Source organism: Tachyglossus aculeatus, chromosome 5 (genome assembly GCF_015852505.1).
Source record: "Tachyglossus aculeatus isolate mTacAcu1 chromosome 5, mTacAcu1.pri, whole genome shotgun sequence".
NCBI classification, from domain to species: domain Eukaryota; kingdom Metazoa; phylum Chordata; class Mammalia; order Monotremata; family Tachyglossidae; genus Tachyglossus; species Tachyglossus aculeatus.
This window is the reverse complement of record NC_052070.1, coordinates 98,906,810-98,930,196: the sequence shown is the minus strand read 5'-3', so window position 1 is coordinate 98,930,196 and position 23,387 is coordinate 98,906,810.

Here is a 23,387-nt window from a genome sequence, read left to right as displayed (position 1 = left end):
CTAGGTTTTGCGCCATTTATTCACCCCTCCCTCAGCCCCACAGCACTTATGTGCATGTCTGTATCTAGACTCCATCTCCATCTAAGCTCTGAGCAGGGAACGGAGGGACACGAAATGAGGGAAGAGTTGGGCAACATTGGATCTATTCAATCAGATCACACCCTGCTATCTCACCTGGCTAATCTCCTACTGTAACCCAGCCTAGAAACTTTTCTCCACCAACACCAACCTGCTCACTGTATTTCGATCTCATCACCTACCCCTTGCTGACATCCTCCCTCTAACGTAGAACTCCCTCCCCTTTTATATCCACCAGACCACCACTTTCCCACTTTCAAAGCCCCCCTAAAGGCACATTTCCTCCAAGATGCTTTTCCTGATTAAATCCGCATTTCTTCTATCTCTCCTCACTTCTGCTCCACCTTTGCATGAGTCTGTACCACTTTAGTACTTGAGAACCTCACCCACAACCACACAGCCTTTGAGTACATATCAATCAATCAATCATATTTATTGAGTGCTTACTGTGTGCAGAGCACTGTACTAAACGCTTGGGAAGTACAATTTGGAGACATATAGAGACAGTCCCTACCCAACAGTGGGCTAACAGTCTAGAAGGGGGAGACAGAGAACAATGCATATACATATGCATATGCTCTGCCGTTCCCCTATCTATAATTTATTTTCATAATTGTCTCCCCCTGTAGCCTGTAAGCTCCAGGGACAGGGAATCATAGGTGAGTGTTTACTATTTGCAGAGCACTGCACAATACAACAGACTCAGAAGACACTTTCCCAGCCCACAAAGGGCTTACAGTCTAAAGAAATGTGTCTATCAACTTTCCTGTACCATACTCTCCCAAGTAATCAGTAACTGCTGAATAAATACCACTGTTTGGTTGAAAGAAGGGCTCTTCTCAGGGAACTAGGAAGGAAACCTGGTAGCAACCTTCCATTCATTCAGTCATATCTATTGAGCTCTAACTGTGTGCAAAGCGCTTGGGAGAGTCCGATACAATACAGTTGGCAGACACGTTCCCTGCCCATAATGAGCCAATAGTCTAAAGGCTGATGGGAGCATTTGAGTCATGAAGCTGAAATGTATCCACCTAAAGACTCTGGCTGTGATTCTTCCTCTGCTTTACAGCTGATCCATTAACACTCTGTGAGGGTCTTTGCCAGTGGCATTCGTTGGTAACTGAACTCCACAGAGAATCCCCAAACCCTTTTAAGTCAATTCGTTCAAATTCCTCCCCTGCCCCACAAACCTTTCATTATTGCCGCTATTAAGCAGCAAAATGGACTGATTTGAGCTTCCCCCTTCTTCCCGTATTCCTGCTTATCCCATAGCAGGTTGGATCATCCACACGCAGATATGCCACCTTTGAACTAAGCGGGAGAAGGCAGTGTTCATTATGATGCATCTTACTCACAAAAAACTGGGAGCACAATTGTTTCCACATCCTGACACGATTGCTGCACAGGGAAAGCTACTTCATAAATGCAGCTTATGAATGATAATGAGGCATTTAGGACAAGATTTCAATAGCCCACATTTACAGAGGAGAAAACTGGTACACAGAGAGTCTAGAATCAAGGGCTAAGACTAGAATCCAAGTCTGCACAGCAAAGAGATGTTAAAATGCAAATGTCCAACTACCAGGAATCACCGGTTCAGAGATCAACAAGGACAGAAATCAAAGTCTTAACACGAACAAAATTAAATTGCCGCCAACCTGGCCCATTCCATGTCTTGCAAATCCATTTGAATTTTTTGAGTTAGGAATAAAGTCCAGGAATCGGTTAGGGATTGTCGATGATTTGACATCTGCTTATTGAATATGACAATCCCTAACCATTCGGTGATTGGATTTCACTGATGTACCAAGATAACCCCAAGTCTGCTGATTCTCTGCCCTCTGCTCTACCCTCTAGACTCTGCTGTTGCTGTCTCATCAATTGAGGTGGAAAGGTGGGAGAATCTTAATTCTTTCCATTTCTCTCGGAAAGCGAGAATTGAATTTTTCATTTTTTTCCCCCTTCAACATTTGGCATTTTCATTTGCCAAATAAGGGAACCTCGCCTAGCATTTCACTTCAGAGCTGCTTTCTTCTCCACCAGTGTCCTCCCAGGGCCTGCAGCATCTCCATCACAGCTATAAAGGCTCAAAGTATGTATAGAAGAGTATCAACCCATGAATCAATGGCATTTATTGAGCATTTACTATGTGCAGAGCACTGTATTAAACTCTTGGGAGAGTACAATACAACAGAGTCAGCTGACATGTTCACTGCCTACACTGAGCTAAGAGTCTAGAAGGGAAGACAGACATCAATATAAATAAATGTTTTATAAAATATAATTTAAAGATATTTACATAAATTTTAAGATATGCTCACAGTCTCAAGCTCCATTTTACAAATGAGATAACTAGGGCACAGAGAAGTTGAGTGACTTGCCCAAGGTCATAGAGCAGACAAGTGAGAAGCAACTTGATCACGGGGCTGCAAGTCAGAAGAACCTGGGTTCTAATCTTGGCTCTGCAACTTGCCTGCTGTCTGACCTTGGGCAAGTCACTTAACTTCTTTGCGCCTCAGTTACCTCAACTGTAAAATGGGATTGAGTCTGTGAGCCCCATGTGGGACAGGGACTGTGTCCAACTTGGTTACCTCGAATCTACTCCAGCGCTTAGCACAGAGCAGGTGCATAACAAATACCATAAGAAGGAAAAAAACGATGCATTGCTCCTATTTCATTTCATAACTGTGTCAGGAGCTAGGAAGGCATGATTAATATACTTCACATGTCAAATACCCATTCACTAACATTCTCACACACACAAAAATAGAAAATAGAAACCTAGTTCTCTATCCTGATGCCAAAGTTAGGCTGCCATACCAGCTGCACAGCCCAATTGGGAAACTGGGGGAAAGGATTGCAAAACATAACCTGCACCTGAGCAGAAAGAGCCTGATTAACAACAGTGGGAAGTGCAATAGGAGCAAATGACTCAAAACCTATAAAAATAAACTTGACCACAAATGCGGCACTTGGTGGCTGAAAGGAGGAAAACTCATTGATGACTGATTCATGCTCGAAGTCTTTCTCAGTGAGCTTTCACCTTGAGATGATAAGTGCTTTTTTAAAAAAAAAAATGATACTAGTTAAGTGCTTACTATATGCCAGGCACTTACTAAGCAGTAGTGTAGATACAAGATAATCAGTATGAACACAGTCCCAGTCCTACAAAGGGCTGTCCAGGTTAAATCATTTGCATTTACATTTACATCCCCTGGGAGGAAGGCCAGGATCATTATTCCAGAAAAATTATGCTGAAATGGGAAGTTGCCCAAAACTATCAATTTGCCCCAAGGCACACAATCTGGGTCAGAATCGGATGGTGAGTCCAGTGTGGGACAGGGGCTGCGTTCGATCTGATTATCTTGTATCTATCCCAGTGCTTAGTACAGTGCTTGATGCATCAATTAATCAATTATTGGTAGATACTCTGTACTTACTGTGTGCAGAGCACTATACTAGGGGCTTGGAAATGTACAGCATACTGGAATTAGTAGAAGTGATCCTTGCCCACAGGGAGTTTACAGTCTACAGGGGAAGGCAGATAGTCTAGAGCCTACAAGCACATAGTAAATGCTTAACAAATATCATTATTAATAAATACTGTTATTATCATCTCCAGATTGGGGGCAAAGTCCTGGTGGCCTCAAGTTGAATGCCCATTTCAATATTCCTTATCTGAACTACTAAGAGATGGCTGTCTACTACTTGTTTTGCTTTGTTTTTTATGGTATTTGTTAAGCACTTACTATGAACCAGGCACCGTACTAATAGCTGGGGTAGATCCAAGCAAATCAGGCTGGACAAAATTTATGTCCCACATGGGGCTAGCAAGTCTTATCTCCAATTTACAGATGAGGTAACTGAGGCACAGAGAAGTGATGGGACTTGCCCAACATCACACAGCAGACAAGTGAGGAGCCAGGATTAGAAAATTTAGGTCCTTCCGACTCCCTCAGATAAACTGTGCTCTATCTGCCAGGCCATGCTGCATCTCTCCTGGTTCTTGTTTGTTTCTGTAATCCATCCGATGTTTCATTCCACCGGACATCAGAAAGGCAGGGGATAGTGGAGACGCTGAGGATACCAGCTGACCCTCAGGTTTAGAAGTGGACCTTGTTGACTGGGGGGCAGCCAGAGGCCGTGAAGTTCTGCTGGGGAGGGAGGTTGGTAAAGACACGCGTACACTTACAGAGTCACTTCCTGAGTCTCCAGGACACCCCAGCTACTACCAACCCAGGTGAAACCTGGAAGCCCATTGTAAAAGGTTGCTGCTTAAATCCTTCCCCCAGTCTACCTACCCTGTTTTTTTTATGGTATTTGTTAAGCGCCTACCATGTGCCAGGCAATGTACTAAGAACTAGGGTAGATACAAGCCAATCAGGTTGGACACAGTCTCACGTGGCGCTCTCAGTCTTAATCCCCATTTTAAGGATGAGGTAACTGAGGCACAGAGAAGTTAGGTGACTTGCCTAAGGTCACACAGCAGACAAGTGGCAAAACTGGGATTAGAATCCAGGACCTTCTGACTTCCAGGCCTGTGCTTTATCCACTAGGCCACACTGTTTCTTCTGCAGTGTGGGATTGATTCCAAGTCTAAGCCGTGTCTCCTTAAACTCCCGAGGTCTTCAAATCTTGCAATTATACCTTCAGTCACATTAAAACATAGAGGTTTTATTTTTTTTTAATCAGGTAGTGATGACAGGAATATTTGCACCATGGCAAATTTCTAGGTAATTTATACTTCATCAATCCAAATCTAATTCCTGCGTGACCTATACTGTGCTTAAGGAGCCTGAAATAATCGTGTATTTACCCTTTACCCTGTAATTAGATGGCACTTACCGTGCAATTACTAAGTGACAATTACCGTGTAATTAAATGGTCAGCAGTTACCATATTATTAAGTAGCACTGTCAGGATATTCATTCCTAGGATTTGTTGCAAATCTGCCACTGAAAGGAACTCTATGCCAATAAATTAAAACATCTTCAGAGAACTGTTTCCCTGCTGAAGGGGTCATCTCGCTAGCAGACTAGGGGAGGCCAGGACTCTGTCCTGAATGGTTTCAGTTGATAGATCTCCTCCAAGAGGCCTTCCCCGACTAAGCCCTCATTTTCCCTACTCTCTCTCCTTTCTGCATCATCCTTGCACTTGGCATTGTGCCTTTTATTCAGCTCACCATCAGCCCCACAGCACTTTGGTTCATATCCATAATTTATGTATTTATATTACTGTCTGTCTCCCCATCTAGACGGTAAGCTCCTTGTAGTCAAGGAACGCGTCTTCCAAATCTGTTGTATTGGACTCTCACAAGCCCTTAATACAGTGTTCAGGACACAGTAAGTGCTCAATCAACAGGACTGATTGGCAGATTGATTGATTGGGAGCAACCACTCAGATCTGATAGTTATATACTCCAGGCCAAGAGAAGCCAAAGACATCCTGAGAGAATGGGTGTGTCTCCATGAGACAAGGTGGAATTTTTTGAGCAGACTTCTTGAGAGCAAAATTCCTGCTGTGCCCTACTACTGCCCCTATCAAATCTAAGCCTCAAAGATAACCCATGTTCCTGAAAGCAGAATGCTACCTAATAATAGTAATAATTATGGTACTTGTTAAGCACTTATTGTTTACCAATCACTGTTCTAAGCCCTGGGGTAGATACGAGTTAATCAGGTTGGACACAATCCCTGTCCCACATGGGGCTCACACTCTTAAACCCCATTTTACAGATGAGGTAACTGAGGCCCAGAGAAGTGAAGTGATGGTTTGTCCAAGGTCATATAGCAGAACCAGGATTAGAACCCAGGTCCTTCTGCTTCTCAGGTCCATGCTAATGGTTGCTATAGGAACCCAAGTCCAGACAAGCTTGGGATTCATATTCTCTTTTCTCATATTCCTGTTTCTCCCATTCTCATTTCCTCGATTTTTGGGCATCTTCGGGAGATGGGGAAACTATTTTTAGGAAACATCTAGAAAAATCCATATTCTCTCCCCCTCTAGACTAGAAGCTCCTTCTGGGCAGGGAATGTGTCTACCACCTCTGTTATATTGTACTCTTCCAGCTACCTAATTCAATGTTCTGCACCCAGTAAATGTTCAATAAATGTAATTGACTGATTGAATTATATGACTTCTTTAGATCAGTGAGTCTTCCTTAGGAACACTGATATGGCCAGGCCTATCCCCTTTCCATTATACAAGCAGTGGTACTTATTGAGTGCTTACTGCATGGAGAGCACTGCACTAAGCGCTTGGGAGAGTACAACATGGTAGAATTAAGAGATACGATCCCTGCCTCCAAAGTGCTTACTGTTTAGTGGGGCAACCGGCCCTCCCCATTCTATTGCCACACTGAGCAGTGGTTGATGTGGTCCATCTTATCCCCCTTTTTTTCCCCCCCTCCAACACTGTGCACCCCATATGGGATGGGGACTTTATCTGATCTGTTTGGTCTGTATCCATGGGAGGACTTTGCACAGTGCTTGACATACAGCAAGTGTTTAATAAATACAATAACTAATTGACTAATTTCCTAGAAGGCAGATGGCCATTCATTCTTTTTCTTGAGTAATTAGGGTAAAACCAGAAATATTTGACCATTTTCATCATTCTAATCCAATATCTCAAACCATAGGAAACTATGAATGAATACTTCAGCACAATGTGATGTTTATAGAAAAACACAAGAGCTTTGTTATCAAAGTGGTTTGCAGAACCCTGGCCTGCCTTGAATGGGTTGTTGGACATTTTATCTTTGACTCATTGACACCTTGCCATGGTAATGAATCACTCAGTCAAAGAATGGAATTTATTGAGCACTTACTATGTCCAGAGCACTGCACTAAACACTTCGGAGAGTACAATACCACAGAGTTGGTAAACATATTCTCTGCCCACAGCGAATTTACAGTCGAGCTTTTCCCTGAGAACTAAGCCCAGATCTTGGTGTCATGAGCATAAATTTGATTTCTATCTACCTTGTATCTACCCAGCACTTAGTACAGTGCCTGGCCCATAGTAAACACTTAATGAATAGCAAAAAAAAGTACCATATTTGATCCTTCCAAGTGAGCACTGGAGTCAGATCCTTCTATGGTACTGGAGAATTTTCTCTTCGACTGAAGACTGAGATATATATAGTTCCTTCAACTCAGTTCAGCAGGTATCAGAAAAGCCAACTAATATCCTGTTACCATCCTGCTCTTCACACACTACTTGACTACTCAGAGTAGCTCAGCCACTCAGAACTTGACGTAAAAGGACTGTGGGAAAAAAAGACAGCTCGTATTGTGATGATTTTCTTCTTGCTGGCTCTTTGGAGACTAGCAGAATGTTGAAAGGGTGTCACCATTCTGAACGCCAAGGATAATGTAGTCAGAGCAACTCTGGTCTTCAGTCTCTAGACTGTAAACTTGTTGTGGGCAGGGAACGTGTCTACCAGCTCTGTTATATTGTACTCTCTCAAGAGCCTAGTACAGTGCTCTGCACACAGTAAATGCCCAATAAATACCACTGGTTGATTGATCTCCTGTGCTTGACATACTTTTTTTGATGGCATTTATTAAGTGCTTACTATGTGCAAAGCACTGTTCTAAGCGCTGGGGAGGTTACAAGGTGATCAGTTTGTCCCACGGGGGGTTTACAGTCTTAATCCTCATTTTACAGATGAGGTAACTGAGGCTCAGAGAAGTGAAGTGACTTGACCAGAGTCACACAGCTGACAATTGGCGGAGCAGGGATTTGAACCCATGACCTCTGACTCCAAAGCCCGGGCTCTTTCCACTGAGCCATGCTGCTTCTCAAGTAGCTGCTGCTGCTGCTACTTGAAGGGAAGGAGGGAGCCAATCCACTTCAGGAAGATGCCAGGGGGCAAGTAATGGCCAGAGGTTGCACTTTTTGGCATCCTAGGGGGTGGGGACAGAGTCAAGGGGTCAATTCCTGTTCCCCCTCCTACTTCGTTTGTGAGCCCCAAGTGGGACAAAGACTGAGTCCAACCTGATCATCTTGTGTCTACCTCAGCGGGTAGAACAGTGGTTGACCTTGACAAATACCATTGAAAAAGGGAACAGAGATGAAAGAAGGCAAGTTACAAAATAGAGAGTAGATGAGAGGGGGACCTGTATTTCAAGGGCCTGGGTGATCTGGATCTCTTAGTTTCCTGGGTTAAAGGAATGTTTAAACAGATGAAGGAGGAGCAAGTTGAGATTGATCAGCTGGGAGAGTAGACTCTGCAATGGCTGGAGAAGATTCCCGGCTATGAACAAGGGGAATGTGTCTTTCACTAAATAAGCAGAACCTGAGGAGACAGGAGGAATCTTACCTCACTGATTTCCTACTATCAATTAATCAATTGTATTTATTGTTTATCGGGTGCAGAGCATTGTACTAAGGACTAGGGGGAGTACACCGTAACAGAGTTGGTAGGCATAATAATCAATCAATCAATCAATCATATTTATTGAGCGCTTACTGTATGCAGAGCACTGTACTAAGTGCTTGGGAAGCACAAGTTGGCAACATATAGAGACAGTCCCTACCCAACAGTGGGCTCACAGTCTAAAAGGGGGAGACAGAACAAAACCAAACATACTAACAAAATAAAATAAATAGAATAGATATGTACAAGTAAAATAAATAAATAGAGTAATAAATATGTACAAACATATATACATATATACAGGTGCTGTGGGGAAGGGAAGGAGGTAAGATGGGGGGGATGGAAAGGGGGATGAGGGGGAGAGGAAGGAAGGGGCTCAGTCTGGGAAGGCCTTCTGGAGGAGGTGAGCTCTCAGTAGGTCCTTGAAGGGAGGAAGAGAGCTATCTTGGCAGATGGGCAGAGGGAGGGCATTCCAGGCCCGGGGGAGGACATGGGCCGGTGGTCGATAGCGGGACAGGTGAGAACGAGGCACGGTGAGGAGATTAGCGACAGAGGAGCAGAGGGTGTGGGCTGGGCTGTAGTAGGAGAGAAGGGAGGTGAGGTAGAAGGGGGCGAGGTGATGGAGAGCCTTGAAACCAAGGGTGAGGCATTTCTGCCTGATGCGCAGATTGATTTGTAGCCACTGGAGATTTTTGAGGAGGGGAGTAACATACCCAGAGTGTTTCTGCACAAAGACAATCTGGGCAGCAGCATGAAGTATATAATAATAATAATTGTATTTTATATAATAATTGTATTTGTTAAATACAATAATAATTGTATTTGTTAAGCACTTACTATGTGCAAAGCACTGTTCTAAGCGCTGGGGGGGATACAAAGTGATCAGGTTGTCCCATGTGGGGCTCACAGTCTTAATCCCCATTTTACAGATGAGGGAACTGAGGCACAGAGAAGTGAAGTGACTTGCCCAAAGTCACACAGCTGACAAGTGGTGGAGCTGGGATTAGAACCCGTGCCATCTGGTCCTAACCCCTTGCTCTTTCCACTGAGCCACACTGCTTCTCCAAGCATGGACATGGTCTCTGTCCATAAGAAGGTTACCGTCTAGAGGGGGAGACCCAAAAAAATACAAATAAATAAATTATGGAGATGTTCATAAGTGTTGTGGGACTGAGGAAGGGTGAGTAAAGGAGGCAAATCCAAATGCAAGGGTGACTCAGAAGGGAGTGGGAGAAGAGAAAATGAGGGTCTTATTGGGGAACGCTTCTTGGAGGAAGGAGGTGAATTTTTACTAAGGTTTCGAATGTGGGGAGAGTGATTGTCAAATACACAAAGGGAGAGCATGTTGGGCCAGAGGCAGGAGGTAGGTGAGAGGTCAGGGATGACTCAGAAGGGAGTGGGAGAAGAGAAAATGAGGGTCTTATTGGGGAATGCTTCTTGGAGGAAGGAGGTGAATTTTTACTAAGGTTTCAAATGTGGGGAGAGTGATTGTCAAATACAAAAAGAGAGAGCATGTTGGGCCAGAGGCAGGTTGTAGGTGAGAGGTCAGTGGAGAGAGAGACGAGGTTGAGGTACCATGAGTAGGTTGGCATTAGAGGAGCAAAGTGTTTGGGCTGGGGTGTAATAGGAAAGCAGAGAGGTAAGGTAGGAGGGGGAAATGTGACTGAGGGCTCTAGAGCCAGCTACTAACAACACAGCACACTCACTTTGCTTCTCTAACACCAACTTACTCACTGTATCTCAATCTCATTTGTCTCACTGCCAACAAGTCACCCACATTCATTCATTCAATCGTGTTTATTGAGCGCTTACTGTGTGCAGAGCACTGTACTAAGTGCTTGGGAAGTACAAGTCGGCAACATATAGAGACGGTCCCTGCCCAACAACAGGCTCACAGTCCTACCTCTAGACTGAAAACTCCCTCCACCTTCATATTTGACAGACTCCCACACTCCCCACCTTCAAATTGTTATTAAAATCATTTCTCCTCCAAGAAGCCTTCCCCCATTAAGCCTTCATCTCCCCTACTCTTTCTCCCTTCTATGTCACCCTTACACTTGGATTTATACCCTTTATTCACCCCATTCTCAGCCCCGTAACACTTAAGTACATATTCATAATTTATTTTAACATCTGTCTCCCCCCTAGACTGTAAGTGCCTTGGGGGCAGGGAACATGCCTATCGACTCTGTTACATTATACTATCCCAAGTGTGTAGTACAATGTTCTGCACACAGTGAATGTTCAATAAATGCTGTTGATTGATTGGTTGAGGTTGTTTGCCATTATGAGGTAGGCACTTTTTAGAAGGGCATAGAGAGGAGAAGTCTAAGGAATGAACCCTTGGATAATAACTACTCTTTTTAAAAAACTGTTAGTTAAAGCCATTAAATTAGTTAAAGTCAACACTTAATTATCGCAATTTTACAGTAGTAGATTATCCATGCTTTTTGTTCCTACTACTCAATTAATTAGTGGTATTTATTGAGCACTTACTGTGTGCAGAATATTGTATTAAGTACTTGGGGAAGTATAATATAGTAGGTAGAAAGGATTCCTGACCTCCAGGAGTTTGCTATCTAGAGGGGAAGACTGACACTAAAATACATGGCAGGGAGGGGAATAAAAGAAGTTAAAATTCAAACCATCCCATTTTGTTGCTTAACAGGAGCTTTAGAAAAGCATCTGATACAGTCCTCTAGAATGTAAGCTCATTATGGACAGGGAATGTGTCTACCAACTCTGTTATAGTGTACTCTCCCAAGAGCTTAGTACAGTGTTCTGTCCATAGTAAGTGCTCAGTAAATACCATTGATTGATTGATAGCTGGAAGGAAGAATGTGGTAGGGATGGAGGGAAAGGGAGGGAAGAAGAGGGAAGGAAAGGGGAAGGAAGAAGCTGACACCACCAAAGTTTTTGAGATGATTTGATAACAGTGATAATTATGGTACTTTCTATGTGCCAAGCACTGTTCTAAGCGTTGGGGTAGATACAAGTTAGTCAAGCTGGACACAGTCCCTGTTCCACCTAGGGCTCTCACTCTTAATCCCCATTTTACAGATAAGGCAACTGAGGCTCAGAGAAACGATGTGACTTGCCCAAGGTCACATTGCAGACATGTGGTGGAGCCAGGATTAGAACCCATGACTTTCTGACCCCATTAAGCCACACTCTCAATGTGCCAGGAGATTCCAAGTCCAGTGTATCGAATGTTGGCCATACTAAAATGATTGCTGATTTTTCAAAAGAGATCAAAACCTTAGTTTGTTTTCTTTATCATTCTAAAAATGTAGTGGATTAGGAAAAGATGTGGCAATTGGAAATTCTGATTCCAATTGGGACAACTTCCAAGATGGGGAAGATGATCTCAGAAGGCCAGCAAAGATGAGCTGTAAATTGGGCAGAAAGTCCTAGCAGTCAGTCTTGAGCTTTCAAGGAAGAGAAACTGCCTTTGCCCAAATTATCCAGGGTGCCTCTTAGGACAGCTCAAAATTCACAGGATAATTGTGCAACCCTGCTCTTTTGGAGGAGGTGAGACTTGTCTGGAAAAATCAATGGATGCCCCTGAACTTTCATGATGTGTCATTATTTTCCCTAGGTCTATAAAGAACACCAGTCTATCAGCAGTGCCCTTCTGGGTCAAACACATGCTTCCACCCCAGCATTCCATCTCTGGAAGTGGCAATGGGTTGCTAAGTTAAGAAGTTGCTCTGTCCCCCTTCCCTGCCCCACGACTCTTCTGCATAAGGTTAAAAATAACAGGGCAGGTTTGGAGTGCTGAACGCTCTTGTCTATCATATTGGCCAGGGGGTGAGGTCACGATTGGGTCTCGGGCCCTTCTGATTGGCTGATGGTGATGTCATAGCCATCTCTGTGATGCCTAGAGAAAATATGGATCTCTCAGCCACATGAAATGTGTTTCCTAATACCGATGAGTCACTGAAGCCAGGCATTTCAGAGGATTAAGTTTCTTGGTCAGGTAGAGTAACAGACTTTGGCTCAAGTCCTTGTAGTGTAGAATGTGAGCTAAAATCCTCCCAAAATAGACCGCCTTGCTACAATCCCCAGGGGCACGAGGTGAACAAATAGGATGATCTGAATGATCGCTGAACATTCCACCATGATCGGTTCCCAGGTGTGATTTCCAGAACTCAGTTTCGATGAGCCATGGGTGGAAGAAAATGGAGCAGGGAAGGATGAGATGCTTTTACCCTACTCATCCTTAACTAAAATAAGTCATTTTTATCAGAGAAAGAAAATGACTTTCCCCATCATCATCATCAATCGCATTAATTGAGCGTTTACTGTGTGCAGAGCACCGTAGTAAGCACTTGGGAGAGTACAATACACCAGTATAACAGACACATTCCCTACCCACAACAAGCTTACAGTCTAGAGGGGGAGACAGACATTATTATAAATAAATTATGGATATGTACACTAGTGCTGTGGGACTGGGGCAGGGGAATGGGGGGTGAATACAGGGATCAAGTCAAAGTAACACAGAGGGTTGTGGGAAAAGAGGAAATAAGGGCTTAGTCAAGGAAGGCTTTGAAGGAGAGTAGAGTAATTGTCTGTTGGATATGAAAAAAAGAGGGCTTTCCAAGCCAGAGGCAGGATCGTGGGCATGGTAAAATAGATGAGATTCAGGTACGGATTGGCATTAGAGGAGCAAAGTGGGTGGCCTAGGTTGTATGTAGTAGAAGAGTGGTGAGGTGAGATAGGAGGGGGCAATGTGATTGAGTGCTTTACAGATGATGGTAAGAGAGAAGCAGTGTGGCTTAGTGGAAAGAGCCCAGGCTTGGGAGTCAGAGGTGGGTTCTAATCCCGACTCCACCACTTGTCAGCTGTGTGACTTTGTGCAAGTCACTTAAGTTCTCTGTGCCTCAGTTACCTCATCTGTAAAATGGGAATCAAGACTGTGAGCCTCAAATGGGAATACCTGATAACAATTGTATCTATCCTAGCACTTAGAACAGTGCTTGGCACATAGTAAGCACTTAAAAATGGCATCATCATTATTATTATTATTATTATTATCATTATTATTATTATTTGATGTGGGGGTGCATGGGCAACCATCGGTTCTTGATGACTGGGGAAACAAGGACTGGACATTTTTGTAGAAAAATGATCTGAGTAGTAGAGTGACTGGAGTGGGGAGAGACAGGAGGCAGGGAGATCAGCAAGAAAGTTGATACAGTAATCAAGACCAAATAGAATAAGTGCTTGGATTAGTATGGTATCAGTTTGGATGGAGAGGAAAGGACAGATGTTAGCGATGTTGCCGTGGTTGAACTGACAGGTTTTAGTTATAGATTGAATATGTGGGTTGAATGAGAGAGAGGAGTCAAGGATAACGCTGAGGTTACAGGCTTGTGAGACAGGAAGGATGGTGGTGTTGTCTACAGTAATGGGGAAGTCAGGGGAGGACAGGGTTCCCCACCACAAGAAAGCACAAGCTTCTCCTGAGGGACTTCAAGTCATGACCTCCCATGTCTGTTTGAAACAGCTTTCCTCTGGGAAACATCTGTGCTTCTAGAAATTGTGAACAATTACCCAAGGGTGGGGGGCGCTGGATGGCAATTCATTCAGTCATATTTATTGAGTGCTTACCTTGTGCAGAGCACTGTGCTAAGAGCTTAATCAATCAATCAATCGTATTTATTGAGCACTTACTGTGTGCAGAGCACTGTACTAAGCGCTTGGGAAGTACAATTCAGCAACACATAGAGACAGTCCCTACCCAACAGCGGGCTCACAATCTAGAAGGGGGAGACAGAGAACAAAACCGGACATACTAACAAAATAAAATAAATAGAATAGATATGTACAAGTAAGATAAATAAATAAATTAATTAATTAATAAATAGAGTAATAAATATGTACAAACATATAAACATATATACAGGTGCTGTGGGGAAGGGAAGGAGGTAAGATGGGGGAAGGAGTGGGGGACGAGAGGGAGAGGAAGGAAGGGGCTCAGTCTGGAAAGGCCTCCTGGAGGAGGTGAGCTCTCAGTAGGGCCTTGAAGGGAGGAAGAGAGCTAGCTTGGCGGATGGGCAGAGGGAGGGCATTCCAGGCCCTGGGGATGACGTGGGCTGGGGGTCGATGGTGGGACAGGTGAGAATGAGGCACGATGAGGAGATTAGCAGCAGAGGAGCGGAGGGTGCAGGGTGGGCTGTAGAAGGAGAGAAGGGAGGTGAGGTAGGAGGGGGCGAGGTGGTGGACAGCCTTGAAGCCGAGGGTGAGGAGTTTCTGCCTGATGCGCAGATTGATTGGTAGCCACTGGAGATTTTTGAGGAGGGGAATAACATGCCCAGAGAGTTTCTGGACAAAGACAATCCGGGCAGCAGCATGAAGTATGGATTGAAGTGGAGAGAGACACGAGGATGGGAGATCAGAGAGAAGGCTGATGCAGTAGTCCAGACAGGATAGGATGAGAGCTTGAATGAGCAGGGTAGCAGTTGGGATGGAGAGGAAAGGGCAGATCTTGGCAATGTTGCAGAGCTGAGACCGGCAGGTTTTGGTGACGGCTTGGATGTGAAGGGTGAACGAGAGAGCGGAGTCGAGGATGACACCAAGGTTGCGGGCTTCTGAGACGGGAAGGATGGTAGTGCCGTCAACAGAGATGGAAAAGTCAGGGAGAGGGCAGGGTTTGGGAGGGAAGACAAGGAGTTCAGTCTTGGACATGTTGAGTTTTAGGTGGCGGGCAGACATCCAGATGGAGATGTCCTGAAGGCAGGAGGAGATGGGCAGGGAATGTGTCTACTAACTCTCCCTCCCTCTGCTCTACCCCCCTCCCCACCCCACAACACTTGTGCATATAGGTATATATTTATTATTCTATTTATTTTATTAATTATGTGTATATATCTGTAATTCTATTTATTTATATTGATCCTATTGATGCCTGTCTGCTTTGTTTTGTTATCCATCTCCCTGCTTCTAGACTGTGAGCCCGTTGTTGGGTAGCGATTGTCTTTATCTGTTGCCGAATTGTACTTTCCAAGCACTCAGTACAGTGCTCTGCACCCAGTAAGCACTCAATAAATACAATTGAATGAATAAATGAATGAACTTTATTATGTTGTACTCTCCCAACCTAATAGTACAGGGCTCTGCACCAGTAGGCGCTCAATAAAAATGATTGATTGATTGATAAACTGAAAGGAAATCTTTCCAACCAGAAATCTTTCCAACTGGAAATCAATTGATGCTCTGTTTCAGGGAGCAGGATGAAAATCCGAACACCTAAGCTAGGACCTGTGAAATTCCTGGTGTGATTACTACAGGCTTGGGGGAAGGAACATGGGCTTGGGAGTCAGAGGTCATGGGTCCTAATTCCGGCTCCGCCACTTGTCAGTTGTGTGACTTTGGGCAAATCACTTAACTTCTCTGTGCCTCAGTAAACTCATCTGAAAAATGGGGATTAAGACTGGGGGCCCCACGTGGGACAACCTGATTACCTTGTATCTACCCCAGCACTTAGAATAGTGCTTGGCACATAGTAAGCGCTTAACAAATAACATCATCATTATTATCATTATTATTATTATTGCAGAAATAAGGAACCCTGAAGAGAGACTCTATATATTTATTAGTCTGCTTACTAATAAAAATAAAGGGTGGTGTTTAGCTCCTTCCCTAGCTCTCTCTGGGAGTCAACAGATGTTAAATAATAATCCTTAAAAGAGAAAGACTGATCTTTAAGAGCCTTTATCGGCTTTGGCCTTGTGTTCTCTGTGTCCTCCTACCCAGAGAATAGTTCTTCATTCCCACTAGGGAGGCAGCAACTTAGAAGTCTTTCTGACCCATCAACAGAGGTAAACTACATAACAGTTCTGGAAACATCAGCAAAAACCTAAGCTAACCAAGTCATTCATTCATTCAATCCTATTTATTGAGCACTTACTGTGTGCAGAGCACTGTACTAAGCACTTGGAAAGTGCAATTTGGCAACAGATAGAGACAATCCCTACCAAACAACGGGCTCACAGACTACAAGGCAGAAGACAACCAACAAAACAGAACAAGTAGACAGGCATCAATAGCATCAAAATAAATAAATAAAATTATAGATATATACACATCACTAATAAAATAAATAGAATAATAAATATGTACAAATATACACAAGTGCTGTGGGGCAGGGAGGTGGGTAGAGCAGATGGAGGGAGATAGAGTGATAGGGAGGGGAGGAGGAGCAGAGGAATAGGGGCAGAATCCTGACCACAGTTTACCCTCCCAAATGGGTTCTACAGTCTGAGCTTGCAGTGGGCGGTAGCAGTTTCTAAAATCAGAAAAGCTGCTGTTTTCTTGCTCAACAAAGCTTTCTGGGATCCTTTAAGTAGAAGAGATGATGTAGAAAAACAAATTTTCTCTATCCTGATTTTTCCTTAATCCTGTATGAATTAGGAAGCGCACTTCTTTTCCCCCATGCTTTTTGAGTGGCACGGGGAAAATCAGAAACAAAGACAAGCTTAATACTTCCATAAATCTTTAAGTGATCTCCTTAAAGTCTTATTTTAGTTTAATAAGCTGCAGAAGAAACAGAAGTCGTTCAATTGCCTAATTATGAACGTTTGCCGCAAGACTTGCAGTACTTTCTTCTCCAAATCCACTCTCCCTTCCTCCCATAAACTTTTTGAAACTATCACCCTATTACTTGAAGTGATGTAATCATATCATCATCATCATCAATCGTATTTATTGAGCGCTTACTATGTGCAGAGCACTGTACTAAGCGCTTGGGAAGTACAAATTGGCAACATATAGAGACAGTCCCTACCCAACAGTGGGCTCACAGTCTAAAAGGGGAAGACAGAGAACAAAACCAAACATACTAACAAAATAAAATAAATAGTATAGATATGTACAAATAAAATAAATAAATAAATAGAGTAATAAATATGTACAAACATATATACATATATACAGGTGCTGTGGGGAAGGGAAGGAGGTAAGATGGGGGGAAGGAGAGGGGGACGAGGGGGAGAGGAAGGAAGGGGCTAAATCTGGGAAGGCCTCCTGGAGGAGGTGAGCTCTCAGCAGAGCCTTGAAGGGAGGAAGAGAGCTAGCTTGGCGGATGGGCAGAGGGAGGGCATTCCAGGCCCGGGGGATGACGTGGGCCAGGGGTCGATGGCGGGACAGGCGAGAGCGATGTACGGTGAGGAGATCAGCGGTGGAGGAGCGGAGGGTGCGGACTGGGCTGTAGAAGGAGAGAAGGGAGGTGAGGTAGGAGGGGGCAAGGTGATGGAGAGCCTTGAAGCCCAGGGTGAGGAGTTTCTGCCTGATGCGCAGATTGATTGGCAGCCACTGGAGATTTTTGAGGAGGGGAGTGATATGCCCAGAGCGTTTCTGGACAAAGATAATCCAGGCAGCAGCATGAAGTATGGATTGAAGTGGAGAGAGACACGAGGATGGGAGATCAGAGAGAAGGCTGATGCAGTAGTCCAGACAGGATAGGATGAGAGCTTGAATGAGCAGGGTAGCGGTTGGGATGGAGAGGAAAGGGCGGATCTTGGCAATGTTGTGGAGCTGAGACCGGCAGGTTTTGGTCACGGCTTGATGTGAGGGGTGAATGAGAGAGCAGAGTCGAGGATGATACCAAGGTTGCGGGCTTGTGAGACGGGAAGGATGGTAGTGCCGTCAACAGAGATGGGAAAGTCAGGGAGAGGGCAGGGTTTGGGAGGGAAGACAAGGAGTTCAGTCTTCGACATGTTGAGCTTTAGGTGGCGGGCAGACATCCAAATGGAGATGTCCTGAAGGCAGGAGGAGATGCGAGCCTGGAGAGAGGGGGAGAGAGCAGGGGCAGAGATGTAGATCTGGGTGTCATCAGCGTAGAGATGATAGTTGAAGCCGTGGAAGCGAATGAGGTCACCAAGGGAGTGCGTGTAGATCGAGAACAGAAGGGGACCAAGCACTGAACCTTGGGGAACCCCCACAGTAAGAGGATGGGAGGGGGAGGAGGAGCCTGCAAAAGAGACTGAGAAAGAACGACCAGAGAGGTTAGAGGAGAACCAGGAGAGGACGGAGTCTGTGAAGCCAAGGTCAGATAGCTTGTTGAGAAGAAGGGGGTGGTCTACAGTGTCAAAGGCAGCTGAGAGGTCGAGGAGGATTAGGACAGAGTATGAGCCGTTGGATTTGGCAAGCAGGAGGTCATTGGTGACCTTTGAGAGGGCAGTTTCCATGGAATGTAGGGGACGGAAGCCAGACTGGAGGGGGTCGAGGAGAGAGTTGTTGTTGAGGAATTCTAGGCAGCGAGTGTAGACAACTCATTCAAGTTGCCTATGAGGTAACTGAGGCACAGAGAAGTTAAGTGATCGTATCTGGGTATCTTTTCATTCCTTATTTTAGTTGAAGCCTCCAGTCAATTTTGAGGTGGAGGAAGATTAAATAGATTCAAATGAGGCTGGGAGGGAGACGTGGCCTGAATTGGGGCACTTTAAGGCACAGCCAAAGATCCTGGAAAGGATGAATGTTTCCAGCTCGGGACTGACTGAGAATGGGAGCAGAAGTGTCATAGTGGACCCACTGCTTTCCTAGGCAATCTGGTTCATTCATTCAAGCATTCAATAGTATTTATTAAGCACTTACTCTGTGCAGAGCACTGTACTAAGTGCTTGGTTCATCAGATGACAATGTTAGAATGGGATTGCTCCTTCAAACTGGAAGATGCAACCTAGTAACAGAGATCAGGGCAAGGCAGTGAGTTTCTCATATGAGAAGCAGCGTGGCTCAGTGGAAAGAGCACGGGCTTGGGAGTCAGAGGTCATGGGTTCTAATCCCAGCTCCGCCACTTGTCAGCTGTGTGGCTTTGGGCAAGTCACTTTACTTTTCTGGGCCTCAGTTCCCTCATCTGTAAAATGGGGATTAAGAGTGGGAGCCCCATGTGGGACAACCTGATTACCTTGTATCTACCCCAGTGCTTAGAACAGTGTTTGGCACATAGTAAGCGCTTAACAAATACCATCATCATCATCTTGTCTACTATGTTGTACTCTCCCAAGCACTTAGTACAGTGTTCTGTGTAAAGTAAGTGCTCAGAAAACACCACTGATTAACTGATTGATTGAAGACTCAAGATTCAGCATTCTGCATTTTTACTTCTATTGCTTTAACAATAATGAGAGGTCGAGTCAATGAAGGGAGCAAGTTGGAGTGATCTGCAGGGGGGAGAGGAGGAGAAGGAGGGGAGAGCATGGTCAGGGAAGGCCTCGTGTGTAGGAGTTGTGCCTTCAGTGAGGCTTTGAAGTAGGGGAGAGTAATCGTCAAATACAAGTACAAAAGTTCTGGGAGGCTGAGGAAGGGGAAATTAAAGAGTGTACATCAAAGTGCAAGGGTGATGCAGAAGGGAGTGGGAGAAGAGAAGCTGACCTCTTGCTTACACAATCTGCCTCTGGGGTGGGAGTTCAATTCTCAGTCTCCGGGCTGCCTTTGGAACAGCTGCTGAATCTCCCCACCTTGCCGAGGCAGTAGCAGCGGCAGTGGGTCCCTCCTGAAGGTTTTCACTTGCAAGGTTTGTGGCTTCCCCTCCAGGCCCAATCCCTGCCCATCCTGGGGAATCCCCCTTGAGAGGCAGCGTGGGCTCTGGGGTGTGGAAGCTGCCTCGCCCATCTTTGGCCCGGGTCCGCCACAAGAGCGAAGACTGGCCAAGGAACCAGATGTAGCCCCAGATGTTCCCCCGCCTGTCTCCCAGCAGGCACCTGGTGGACAGGGGATGTGATCCCAGATGAAGGGCAGGACCTCTCCCACACCGAAGCCATACCCTCGGGACCGAGTGTGGAGCCTGGGAGTTTAACCGATACCAGCTCAGAAATCAGGCCCGGGACAGGTCATTCTCCTGACAGCAAGTGAAGTAAATGTCTGCCTCGGGGTGGCATGTGGCAGGGTGCCCTGATGTCTCTTACCCTTCCAAGAAGGCAGCTGCTGGGGACCCTTCAAAATGGCATCTGAAATAATAATTGTGGTATTTGTTAAGTACTTACTATATGCCAAGCACTGTACTAAGTGGTGGGGCGATTACAAGCGAGTCGGGTTGGACACAGTCCCTGTCCCTCTTGAGGCTGAAACAGAACTCCTCATCAAGATGGCTGCCGGTCCCATGCAGAATCATTTCCCCTCCTCCCCCATGCACAGGCCCAGTAGTCATCGCTCCTCCTTTGGCCTTTCTGCAGACCTTCGTGAAGAAAAGAATCTTTTGGAAAGGCTTGATGGCCTTAATGTATTTAAGCACTAGAAGCTTATCATTCCCTTCCTCCCTTGCCCCATCTATCTGTCTGTCCATCCATCCTCCTCCCTGCCTTCTTACTTGGGCATCGGGGATGGCGGGAGCTGCGTGGTTCAGGCCATCTGGAGCTCCTCTTGGTAACTGAGCAGCCTGGGCAGCTTCTAATGTGTGAGGACAGTGGAGCATGGGAGAGGCTTGGCTATCCTGTCCTGAGTCCCCATGGGCACACAGGGTGGCAGAGCAGTTATTTGGACCAGCTGGGGACTGGGACAGGGCTGGGTTGGAGGGGTGGAAAACCAGCAGCCAGGGGCCTGTCGTAGCTAGGTCCAGGACCCTGAGGCTCAGGAGAGAGTGAGACCTTCTGGGAGCCTGGGGTAGAAGAAGGTGAGCAGCCCGCTGGCTCTCTGCAGACCCCTGCAATCCTGGGCACAGAGTCCTATGTGATAGCTGGGGTCCCGCTCCCCAGTTCCCAAAAGGCAGCGTGGCTCAGTGGAAAGAGCACGGGCTTTGGAGTCAGAGGTCAGGGGTTCAAATCCCGGCTCCACCAATTGTCAGCTATGTGACTTTGGGCAAGTCACTTAACTTCTCTGTGCCTCAGTTACCTCATATGTAAAATGGGGATGAAGACTGTGAGCCCCCTTTGGGACAACCTGATCACCTCGTAACCTCCAAAGCACTTAGAAAAGTGCTTTGCACATAGTAAGCACTTTATAAATGCCATTATTATTATTATTATTATAGTATTTATTGAGCAACTACTGCGTGTTGGGAGAGAACTGTAGAATGAAGAGACATTAGGGGAGGAGGTTGAGCTCCCACAAACCTGGGCAAAGTCCCCGTGAGAGTGGCTGGGGAAAACTGGAGCCTCCTGATCACCTCAGTCACCACCTGATCCTGTCATCATCATCACCACCATATCCACAAAGAGCTCCCTCAGGGAAGAATATTTTCCTAGCAGAGAGTTGAACAACAGACACTCGGGTGTTTTCAGGTGTTTCCAAGGGAGGGAATGGGAGGGAAGAGTTGGGAAGGTTAGGTAAGCCAGACGCTGCCCTGCCCTGCCCCTGTCCCACCCTGTTTCACCCTGTTCCTCCCCTAACGATTCAATCTCTTCCCCAGGTGTCTTCTAGACTGTGAGTCTGTCCTTCTAGACTGGGAGCCCATTGTTGGGTAGGAACCGTCTCTATATGTTGCCAACTTGTACTTCCCAAGTGCTTAGTACAGTGCTCTGCACACAGTAAGCACTCAATAAATACAATTGAATAAATGAATAAATGGAGGGAGGCAGCACTGCCCCTTTAAGGCCCTTGAGGCTGCTGGGACCTTCCCTGCCTTATAAAAGTCTCCTGACTAGACTGGCCACAGTTTTCAAGTGGAAAGGAGTTAGAGTGTGGGCTGCCCGGGGCTTTGGTGAGTAGGGGGCTCCGGTTGCTTCAGCTACCCAACCCCTCCCTGCCCGCCTCTTTTTAGGGTGGGCCTGGGCCTGCTGGGATTGGTAATGCCTCTTGTATTGATGATGATGGGGTTATCGGGGTTGGACTGGTTGAGTGGAGAGGGGGTTGGAGGAGATGTTGATTTCAGGGTTTCAGAAATTACTTAAATGTACATGTTGCTGAAGTGTGGGTGTTGGGCAGGTGAGGGGATGAAGGTTGTGGGGTGAGGGAGAGGTTCTCGGTCCTTGATAGTGATGGGTTGTGATAATGATGTGTATATATTGTGCATTGCCTGGTTGGAGGGTAATAGGCAAAATGGGGAGGAATTAGGGTGGTGAAGATTGTGTTGGGCATTCTGATTGTTTCTCATACTGCTGCTGGGCTGGCACTGAGGGGAGGGTCTCAACGAGGAGGGGCTATAGGCTGAGAGCTGCCTTTGCTTATTCAGGCAGAGGGTAGAAGGTATATGAAGGTGGGGAGGGATTGGGAGAATGACTTTGGGATCAGATGATCTTGGGGAAGGGGCTGACTGGACCTGGAGTTGAGCGTCCTGGAGGGCTGGGACAGATGATGCCTTACTGACGGTGTATGGGACATGTAGGATGTATATGAGGTTATGTATGGTTCCTGTCTGTCCGACTCCGTTTCCTGCTTCCGTTAGTTCAAGAACCAGGATGGTGTCCTCTCCAATTCCCCCCCGACCCCACTCCTCCCCAAAGCTCAGTGCAATGCTTGGTGCCCAGTGGTCATAGTGGGGGAGAGGGGTCACCCCTGCTCAACCCACTCTTCCTAGCTACCTCAGCAGGGCTGCGGGCACAGATCCAATGTGCATGGGCAGAGACTGTGTCTCTTCCGGGGGCTGCTTCCTGATTTATCTCTCCTCTCATTCCTTCCTGTCCTAGCTAGTTGTAAGGAACTATTATTAATAGTAATAATAACAACAGTGATATTTAAGTGCTTACTATGTGCCAAGCACTGGTGTAGATACAAGCAAATTGGGTTGAATACAGTCCCTGTCCCACGTGGGGCTCAGTCTCAATCTCCATTTTCCAGATGAGGTAACTGAGGCCCAGAGATGTGAAGTGACTTGCCCAATGTCATACAGCAGACAAGTGGTTGTTCTGGGATTAGAACCCTCGTCCTCTGACTCCCAAGCTCATGCTCTATCCACTACACTATGCATTTCCATCCAAATCAATCGATGGTATTTCCTGAGTACTTGCAGTGTGCCGAGAACTGTCCTACATTATACTGTGAACTC